This window comes from Corvus moneduloides, chromosome 8 (assembly GCF_009650955.1).
Source record: "Corvus moneduloides isolate bCorMon1 chromosome 8, bCorMon1.pri, whole genome shotgun sequence".
In the NCBI taxonomy this organism is placed as follows: Eukaryota; Metazoa; Chordata; class Aves; order Passeriformes; family Corvidae; genus Corvus; species Corvus moneduloides.
Window position 1 is genome coordinate 32,642,280 of NC_045483.1, and position 11,138 is coordinate 32,653,417.

The 11,138-nt window shown below is 39.4% G+C and overlaps 1 protein-coding gene across 3 annotated transcripts in view; it reads left to right on the forward strand.

The window, feature by feature from the left end:
* The window catches only part of TET1 (tet methylcytosine dioxygenase 1), a 63,693-nt gene that overhangs the window by 18,439 nt on the left and 34,116 nt on the right, over positions 1–11,138 (forward strand). The gene's annotated exons all lie outside the window — the stretch shown is intronic.

An 11,138-nucleotide genomic window follows, 5' to 3' on the forward strand; every position in this document is an offset into this window, starting at 1 on the left:
GGAACAAAATGTAGGTTAAACTTATTTTGTTGAACTATTCTCTTATACCAGCTAAATGAAATAAGACAGTTTAGTATTGTTTCAGTATACTAAAATTTCAGAAGTTGTTGGACATACTGGATTTGATAAATGCTGACTGGTCTGTAGTGTAATTTTACTTGAAAACATCCCAATTTCTTAACAGTTTTGTTGTCACTGTTACACATTACAGAAACTTTGGCAAAACAAACCAAAGTTACGATTAAGTAAGGAGCAAGTAACCTGTCCAGCCTCAAGGGTGTCTGTCTTTTCATGTAGAGTAGTTGTGCAAACCACCTACCTGTGTGCTAACACTAATTGTGATTGTACAACACTAGCACTATTTTTTTTTGCATTAAAATAATTAAGCCATTAGTGTTTCCATTGTTGTAGGTATGATTTTAATTATTCATTTTAACTACTGCTGCTCTTTGTAACATAGCGCATGGGTGTAGCTAAAACTTGAAGTATTTACTCATTCTGTGTTTTGTGCTGTTGACAGTAGCATGCAAAATAAGGAGTGTTTGTAAATGAGCCAGTTTATAATGTGTAATTGGTGTGATGCCTGCTCTGGCAAAGTGTGGAAAATGTCTTTTTTTGGTCACAGACAGATACCTTGTATTGGGTGTCTGTCTGCAGCAGTGGTGCGCAGTTCGTCTTGGGGTTTTCCTCTTGAGTTCATTTTGCCACTGTTTGTGATTAGATGGCCAAGCAGGTTGCTATGCAATATGATTCTGTCATTCCTCTCCTTTCCAAAAAGCCTTCTGAAGTGTTATTTTCCACCCTTGGCTCTTGAATGGAAAGGCTTGTCTGGTTGTGTGTGTGTGTGTAGTATCCATGTCAATCATTGAACCTGGGTTGATTTCTGGTTTGACTTTTCCTTTGCTGAATTGATTCTGTGGTATTTCCTCTTTGGTTTTAGGTACTGTTCTTTGTGTTTTCTAGTATTTGTCTTTGTTTTGTGGTGCCCAAGTGTGTTTCCTAAGAGTTTGTTCAATTGCATCCACCAAAGAAGGCACAGTACCTCTGAAGGCGCATCTCATGAAATACTGGATTTGGGTTGGGGGGGTTGGCCTTTTTTTTTGGATGGGAGAAGGGAGGCTGGGCATCTTAAGTTACATTGCAGCTCTGTCAGCTGCAGTAAACTTTAAAAAAGTGCATAATTTGCAGACTTCTTTACTGGGGCATTTTTAGAAATGTGACATTGTTATATGACTCTAACCTGGCTTCCGCTATTGGTGGGACAGCCATGTAAAGTATTGTTGTCTTATCTGTTGAGTTATAACTTCAGTGTTTGATTTTATGGTTGATAGTGGCTGAGGGCATCTGACCAGGGACATTTTCAAACTTTTGACAGGATATGTTCTTTTTTCTTCGTATTTTCTTCAAGTAGTATTCTTAACTTTCTTAAAGGAAGAGTTGTAGTACTTTCTTCCTAATACATGGAGGGTTTTTTTTTCCCCCCTAGCCTTCCTACGTTTTGATAGATCCACATTTATTTACTTAGAGGGCTCGTGTTCTTTCTAACTATGCTGCTTAGGACCAACCTATTCACAAATTCTGTAAAGGGAGAAAATAAGCAGTGCTTTCCAATTGAAAATGGGTTGGACAGATATAAACAAGACTAAAAGTGATACACACTATTACGCTGTACCTTTTGTGGACTATTTATAATTTTCCACACTCATGTCTTAATGCTCCTTTCTGGTTATTGGAGGACTCATTTAGGAAATTCATCCATGCCATAAATACTGTATTAGGTTCTCCATGTTTATTTTGAATGAACATCTGAAATATTCATCACTTCTAGCAAGCAAGTGCTCATTAAAGAGTCTTTGTAAGCTCACAGTAATGGATACGAGGGAAGGAATATATTTAGTTTTCCTTAGGGTTTATATTGTGTTCTTTTCCCAGTAAAGCAGACACTTCTTTAATTTTATTCCCGGTAATGAAAAATCTATATTGAAGGGATTCACACTTAAAAATTCATTTGTCTGCATTTCAAAAGTCACATTATACACCCTGCTTCACTTAACATCATCCTTTTTAGCCACTTACTGGTGTTCTGGCTCAGTTTGGGCAGTGCAGTGCACCTCTTCCTAAGGATGGGGAAATACTTGCAGTCCCTTGCAAGTTCATTAACACACAGCTTAGAACAATGGGACAGTTGCATCGTGTTGTCAGGAAAATCTACCACGTGTAGGCAGCAGTGGCACCAGTAAGGAAACCTCCCCACAGATCAGGAGGCAGCTGGTGAAGCACAATCCATGGTCTTTCCTGGGGGTTCTGGGGAGCCAAGGCTGCCTTTTGGATGGCTGCGGGTGTTTCTTGCCCTGATGGAGATTAAAGAAACGTAAAGCAACAACAAAACAAAAAGAAGAAATTAAAAAGGGAGGGGGAAAAATAGGGAAGAGACTGTGGGAGAAATCCAGAATTACATATGCGGTGCTAAATGAGTTTTGTGACTGCCTGCACAGTCTGTGTTCTCTGGTTCTGTTTGTGTGTTTCTGCATAAACACGGCAATGGTGATCGAGGGCGCCAGGAAAGTGCGAACAGTGCCTGCTCACAGTCTGTAAAATCCCCTCAGCTGAAGAAGACAAGCCAAAAGCCAGAGATGACTCAGTATCTAGAACTTTGGGGTTGTTTATAAACATCATATTAGGAACATAAAAGTTTCATTTTCACCAAGGCTTCAAGTAGCTGATTGAGCACCCTCTTAATTTTTCTCCTCCCTACATACAAAGCATAGTCTTGTTAAAAAAAAAACCAACTTTAAAACAAAGTTGGTTTGGCAGACCTACTATTGCCCTTTTTATGATGCAGTTTTAGTTTTGCAGCTCTAAGAAACTAAAAATACACTTTTTTTGATCAAGGTCATATATATGTTAACAAAGTTTAGGAAAGGAAGTGCTAAAGTTCATGCTAATGATTGGAGTGAGCAAGGATTGAACTGATTTTGAACATTTAGAATAAATTATGGTGCATATTTTTAGTGCAGAAAATCTGCCAAAATATTTAGCTGGATGGAATTAAATTTTATTACTTTTTTCCCCTTTAAACTGAGATATGAGCAAGTCAATGGATGGAATTGCACTGCTGTGGAATTTTACAGGGAAAGAAGGAAGAATGGTACAATACAAGTTGGAAAGGATATTGTCCAGAAAGCACTTATCATATTTGTTGCGGGCTTTTTAAAATAGACATTATCACCTTGGAGCATATCCTTCAGTAAATATCATTTAAAATTACCTTGAGTACTGGTTGAAAGTTTCTGCCTGTTTTTTGCTCCCTGTCTTTTTGCTCCCTTTTTTTGGTAGGTGGACCTTACTTTTGATATCAGAGCATCCTACACAAATCAGTTAACTTATATTCTAAAAGTAAGATCATTACCTGTTATCTGGATTTTTTCCAACATTTTTTGAAAGAAATGTTATAATTTTCACCTTTTTCAAGCTGAATGTGCATCTGTCTAAATGGGATGAAATCTTTAAATTTTTTTGCTCCTGCTAAGCTCATGGAACCAGTCGATGTGAGCAGGCATGATTATGGTTGTGATTTGGCACAGGGTACTTGCCCGTGCAGCTTTCCCAGCACTTCCACATGAATGCACTCCTGAACATGTGAAGCACTTGCATGTTGTTTGTACAGTTCTGCCAGGATTACTCACGTATGTAGATGTTTTTGAATAGCGCTCTAACAAAGAAAGCCTTTGTAAGTGATCTGTAGATTATTAATCTTACTGTAGTTATTTTCTAATCCTTAATTTTTCCAGTTTCTGGTAGAGTTGAAGCCTGTCCCTTGTGGACTCTTTCATGGGGTGTGCAGAGACACTGTGCTGGCCTTGCCCCCTTTTCCTGTAGGGCTCCCTTATTCAGTGCTGCTACCTCTCCCATCCATGTCTCCTGTCCCCGTGCTTGCTCAGCAGCACCACCGTGCTGCTCTTTGCCCCACAACTCCCCAAAATGTTGAGGGAAGATGTCCTTGGAGAGGAGACAGGGAGGAGCAGGGTTTTCTGTTTTAACTCATTTGCTGCTGTAGCAGAGCAGTTGTGAGGATAGTGCCACTCCTCAGCGATTGGTAGGGGCAGAGGCACATCGATGCTGGGAAACACTGAGTAAGGCCAGGCTGAACCTTGTGATCACAGTGGTTTTGAAGCGGTTTGCATGTTTTGAATCACTATTTATTTGTAGATCTTGACTCTCATGGTATGTTTTAGTGCAGGGCTTTCCACTTTATTGTATTTAGAAGTGGAGCTTCGAAAAAGGTAGAAAATGTGTTTGTGATCAAAAATGTCATAAAATATCCAGTAAAAGCAGCATCCTTTGAGGAAAGAAAGGAAAATGTACATGAGGAGATGAAGGTCAGTTGTGTAGGTATATTGACTGATATGTTGTTTAGATGTTCTTAATGAAGTTTTACAAAATAAATACAGGGTTCTCTTCCAGGTATGTTGTTTTGTGGGTATTGTTTGAATTCACTACTGCATTAGGAGCTTTATTCAGTACTTGTACTTGCTGTACATAATGCAGGCATTGAAATAACTGAGATGGCTCTGCCAATTCCAGTAATCTGTTCTCAGTATGCTGCTATCCATACGTTTATTGACAATAATATCTAAAAAATGCTTTGAAAATCGGTACTACCTGTTTAGGATCTGATAGCATATTACTAAGTAAGTTTGTTTATTGCTTTTTAGCAATTGATGTGGGAGAAAACCATTGAGAAGCCCTAAACTTACCAGAGTGGCAGCAGATTTTTCACTTCTGTGATTTTTTTTTTTTTTTTCCTTTCTGCCATGTTATACCAAGATTTTTGTTTAGTGTTACTGATTATGGGAAAGTTACTTTAGCTGATACTACAACAGCAAACTTTCCCACTGACGTTAGTAGGAGCCTTGCTTTTGTAGAGGCCAAGAGATCTGATTGCTGCTCTAAAGTAAATTCCTGATTATAGGATTTCATTGGGGAGGTAAGAAGAATTCATGCTTTCTTTTTAAATGCTAAATGCATGAAACTTAAATGAGATAAAGAAAAAGGAAAATAGCATTTACATATAAGCAACTAACAATAATTCCTTTCCATTAATTTATGTATAATTAGTATATAGGCTATATACAACAAGGCTGTCCTTGTTTTCCGAACAACTTTAATATTAAGCCTTCTAGAATATTAGGATTTTTTGAAGCTCACTTACAATTGAGTGGTTTGTGTCTTGACTGAATTCCTTTCTCAGTGTTTTGTTTATGCTGTCTGTATTGCATTATAATTTAATCAGTGCCCCATAGTAAAATGGAGCTCTACATTTAATTTTCCTAGAATAAGGAGTTTGGACTTGTGAATAAGAGGAAAAGCTACTCTGTGTTTATAAATGCAAAGCATTCACTTTTGTGACAGATGATCACTGTCTGAATTCTGCAGTGCAAACACCAGTGTTGCAGTGCTGCTCCATAACACCATTGCTGTTATTCCAGGATGGAAGTGAAAGCTGCTACTCCTGTAAATAGCAAGTGGAAGTTACAGTGCAAATTCTCCTTTGAGCTTTACTTAAACCATAGGTGTGCAAGCTCTCAGACAGAATAGGAAACATAATTTGCAATTTTTTTTGGCTTTTTTTCCTCAGGAGAGTAAGCAACACGTAGATGAAAAATCCTGAATAGTGCTGCCTTGTAGCCTGGTGTCTTAAGTGACTCAGCATGACTATTTCTTTTTATTTTTTAATCTGAATGAAGCTGCTCCTCTGACATACAGGTCACTGACTTTTCTATTCCTAAAGAGTATTGTTTACTGCTTTTTGTCTTGTGGGCCCTCATCAGCTTTAAAACCAGGCTAGAATGGTGTTGTGTCCTTAGCAGTTCTGATCTGAGAGCTGCTACCAACATGTAGTAACTTGTAAATAATGTAATTGGTTGTACAACAGATGGTGGGGCACTGAACCTTGGTCCTAAATTAAGGAGCTGAATATCTTCCTGGTTAGATTACAGGAACTGTTGAAAATTATGTTGTTATCTTGGCAGTTTGGATCTTTACTGCGCTGAACCTGAAGAGAAGTTAAGTTGTCTCAGTTTGGTTCACATGTGGTAAACGCAGGAAAGATCATTATGAATACTTGTTCTTGTGCTGGGAGGTTTTAAGACTGTATCCTTTTATTTGGTTTAAACATAATTTTTTTAAAAATGGGTCAAAGAACTTGAATTTGAAAATTCCCATGGATGAAAAGTGCATCCAAACACGTAACAAGATGCTTAAAAGAATTTCTTTGCTCTTTCTGTCTTGCTGCAAAAATGTGCACCACAGTTCAAGGCCAGACTTCTCTGGGCTTAACTTATAGTCATCGAGTCTTATACTTTTGTCTACTAGAACAAGGAGCCCTCTGTTATCAGCATTCTTTTCCACACAGACTGAGCAGGAGTTTGTGGCTTTTCAATTTTCTTTCTCTTTGGTAAATTGCAGAGAGTGAGTATAGAGTGAACTTGAGGCTTTCACTTCAAGATGTTTCAATCCTTTGTCATTCTTGTGGTCCTCGAAGCCCTCTCCAGCATATCAATGTCTTGCTTGAATTGGGGATGCCAGGACAGGATGCTTTATTCTGCTAGCAGGTGCAAAAGTGCAAAGTACAGGATAGAAAGTAACCAGTCTTTTCCTAATTATACTGTTATTTATGCATCCAAGAATCGAACTAACCCTTTCAGCCATAGAGTTGCACCAGGAGTTTCTATAGTTACTGTGCAGTTGATAATTGACCGTGTTAATGTCCTCCTGGAAGGCACTTCTTTCCAAGGTAGAAACCTGCCTTTTGGGAATACAGTCCCATGTCTCCTGCTAAATACACAATTTATCTTTAGCTGTAATGAAATGGTTGTCTAGCCAGCTTAATTTAGGAAGCATCATGTCTGGCCTTTGAATTATTTGCTATTTTTATAAGTATTAATTTACTGCTCTTCCAGATTGTTGCTAAGAATGTTACACATAGCTGTGATTTGCTCCCTGAAGTCCCTGTTATGAACACTGTGATCATTCTCCATTTGCAGGGAAGGGCCAGGCAGCACTACTTAACACTGTGTGCTGATGGTTTCATAAATGAGTAGACCACAAGAGACATTAGCTAGGGTGGGTAAATTCAGAGACTAAATTTCTCTCATCTCTGCTTTTGAGCTAAAGCACATTAGGGGAACGTTCTATTAGGGAATACATATTGCTGCTGATTGTATAATTTTTCTTTTGTGGCTTAATTGAGTGCTATATTTTCCAGAGCTGCCAAGGTCTCTTTTGAGTGCTTGGTTTCAGTGTTGAAGACAAATGATTGAGTAATTCAAAACACCAGTAAAAAACAAATCAAACCAAATCCAAAACCCAAGGAAAATGAAAATGACCAGGCAAGATGCTTGTTTATATTTGCTTCTGTGGCGTAAAAATTACTGTAGTGTTTGGGGTTTTTTCTTTCTTAACAAATCCACTTCTAGGATGCCTGCATAGGAGAATGGGGTGTCCTTCACCCTCTGTTTTTTCTTACTCCTGTTTCTAGCTTTTACAAGATAGAGCTAGGAGTTGATGGAAACAATTTGAGTTTGTGGCTGAGAGAGCCTATTTCCAAGTAGTAATCCAGTAAATACATTTCTATGGGAGTCACCATTTGGAACCTTTACAGTCAGAATTAGTATCCTGTAGTTTTTTACTTTGTTAGTAAGTCTATCCTTTAGGGTCTGATACTGTAGATTTTCTTTGTAAGTGGTCTCGCGGAAGTAGTTACGCAAGGTGAGTGGGAAGGCTCTGCTCTGGTAGTGGTGTAGGAGAGAAGAGAACAAATATGTAAAGACTTTGAGGCTGTTATGTACTAATTCCTCCTGGAAAGACATGGTAAGGAGCTTTTCTGGTGGGAAGGTTGGCTGGTGTTTGAAGAACATAGCAAAGAGGATATAAATGTAGATTAAATGGAGATGAAACTGAGAGCTAAGATGTAGCTTGGAAGAATGTTCTTTGCTGTTGAGGCTACAGACATGGAAAAAAAAAGCAACCAGCAACTAGAGCAGACTTTTCAGCTGTAGTAAGATCCAGTGTGAAATGGTACCTACTGTGATGCTCAAGTTGGTGACAGGGTGGTTTTATACTCAGGGAAATTGGAAGTGATGGGGATCCCTCCAGGAAAGCCTGAATGTCCTGCCCCAGGTCAGGTTCCTTTCTCCAGATTTGCAGAGCCTCTTGTTCCCCTGAGTCTCTGTATAAATCAGCTTCTGTGGTAAAACTTGTCAACATAATTTTGCCAAGTTCTGTCCTGTCCCTCAATGCCATCTGTGAATGCTGCTCTCTTGAGGAACAGAACACCTTATACATTCAGGCTGTGTAACGTTAACAAATGTCCCCAATCTGTTTCTCTGGATTAAGACCTATAGAAAATGTGCCTTAGCTGAGCTGCTGTAGGAGTGTGGTACCCTGAGAGACTCCTTCATGTCCACAGTTAAGCAGTGTGCTGGTAACTGCTTTGTGCCTATGAAGAGATTGATGGGGAATATGCCCCAGCTTGCATCTTGGCCTCTACTCTGCTGTTCTCTCTTTTGGGAGCCTGCTTGGAGACCCTGTTCAGGCTGCAGCCTTGGGCAGTAACTTATAGCAGGTTGCTGCTGTCTGCATTATTGCAGTAGTCAAACATGTCATGTGGTCTGAAATAGTTTATTCTTAAATGTATTACTGCATCTGCCTTTATTTTAATGAAAAAAACAAACCAAAAAGAAAACTTAGCTGTATTCAGGAGGTGGCCTATAGCTTCCACAGCATCCCACCTTACATTTGCCTCTGTTCTAACCAGTGCAGAGTTTCCTACATAGCACTTGGTATAAGCAACTGTTTCTCCACACCTGTGCTCTGTCTCCCTGTTGCCTGTCCTATCCATGTCTTATCTCCTTATCCCTGTATGTTGGTCCTGTCCAGTGCAAGTCCTTGATTCCACTGAATTTCTGCATGTCCTGGGGAGCAGACAGTAGACAGCAGGAATAAATGACAGAAGAGTAAATTGCTGCTGGTCAGCTGGGTGGTGCTTTCTTGTCTCTTGGTGAGCCAGTGACATCTGACAGTCGGACCATGAATCAAACACCTTGTTTGAATGTTAGATGGAAGTACATTTGGGGTCTTTCCCAAACAGTTTTTCTGAAGCAAAACTTAAATTGTGGGTTTGGAACTCTGAGGAGCTGCCAGCTCTGTCCCAGCTTGGAGGGTCGTGTGGGGCTGGCTGTGTGGCTGCAGACACGCAGCAGGATCCAGGCTTACTCATGGCACCGCAGCTTGCAAATGCTTCTCACCCACTTATCCTTTTGTGCTGATGAATGTTGTGACCCTGGAAGAGCTGTCTTTTGGGCCGTCCCAGTTTTTGACACAAGCAGGGGGTGCAAGTATTGTTTGATCTATTGGGCACTGTATTCTTATGGGACCTGGGCAGAATCTTACAGGGAGGGTTGCTTAGGGGGGACTTGGCATTAGTGTTGTGTTACTCATCAAGATTGCTTGTAGAGCCATTTTATCAGTAGTTGGACAGGGCATCATCTGTTATTTCTTGTTTATGAGAGTAATTGATCACGGTGGTGTCCTTTAGTACAGTGTGTATTGTTACCACCTGTAGAAGTTTGAAATGAGAGACACAAATCGATGGCCTGCTTGCTGTTCAGATGTGGAAATATCTTTGGGGTAGCTTAAGCATTGCATTTTGATCGTGAGTTGGTGAATTCTGTGTTACCTCAGGGGCATCATGTGTTAAGAGAAGTTAATAGTAAGTCTGACTGTTTCCAGAATGTCAAATGATTTGCTGTAACTGGCTGTTCGTGTGTGCTGGAAGCATTAGCTCACAGAGTGAATTCTTGTGTGTGTGTATATGAGATAATATCTGGTTGAAGTTTAAGTAATACAGCAGTGGCCACAGCAGACCCTGTGGTTCCTGTCCTGATAGCACAAACTACTTCAGAGCCTAAGCTTGAGCATGATTAGTTAGTGGCTCATGTCTCCTGGCAGAGTAGAGCTCTCCTTAATGAGAAGGAGAGGAAATTACTAGTATTGATCTGCTTTATTCTTCAGCTTTTCATTACATTTGTGTAAAAGCCTTAGAAACTGATCAAATCAGACTTCATTGCTTAACTCTCATGAAGGTTAACTCTGTTGCTTGGGGTTGTGGTATCCTTGTCTGTAGTTTTCACTGGGTTTTTTACATCCATATTCAGGACTTGAAGATAGATTTTTCCTAGGTTGAGGGGAAGAATCAAATGAGCTCTGTCCCTTGTAGTGTGTCTGCGTTTCTCTTTGTGGTGGGAAATATTAACTTCACATACTAACAGACTATCCAGTGGCCTTTTCTGTTTTTGAGGGAAAAGAAAAGGTATCTTTTAGGATCCATTGCAGTTCAGTAATAGGAGATAAAGCAACACAGTGCTCAAAAGGCAGAGTTTGATTAAAACAATAACATCTGATTTTATGACAATATTTTGTCTTCATGTGGAAAAATAAAATATAAACTAACTCGTGCCAGTGATATGATTCATCTGGGGTTTTTTTTCTTCTTCTTGCATGTGGGTAGCTTCTAGTAATGTTAGTGGAAACTATGAAGTATGAAGAATATATATATTTTTTAAGCAATTCCACCTTTGCTGCTGGGATCACTGGGGTTCTGTAGGGACACAGCGCTGTACCTGTGCAGTACTAGCAGATAAAGCAGTATCCTGGGTTTTTTTGGGTGTAGCAGTGCTTTTTGATCAGATAAAATATTTTATTGAGGAACAGTCCAGTTGGGAGGACTGTGATGACACTTTTGTACTGAGTGCTGTCAGTGGATTCTGTGTCAGATCTTCCCATTTCTGCTAATTGTGGATGAAGCTTCTTCCTTCCCTATGCCTCTTATGGCTCCCAAATTACCAGATGTAGGTTGTTAGTTCTTTTAATGCAGTGAACAATCCCTCTAACGATGAATGGAATACAAAATATGGTGTTATGTTGAAAATGTACAAATGATGGGGAATTAGTTTTCATCTATTTGATTTTATGTCCTCAGCCTCCTAATTGTCTGAATAAATAATTTTTAATAACAATTTTACATGGTTGGGCAACTTTTGGATTGGTAGAGATACTAGATGTACTTTTGCCTAAGA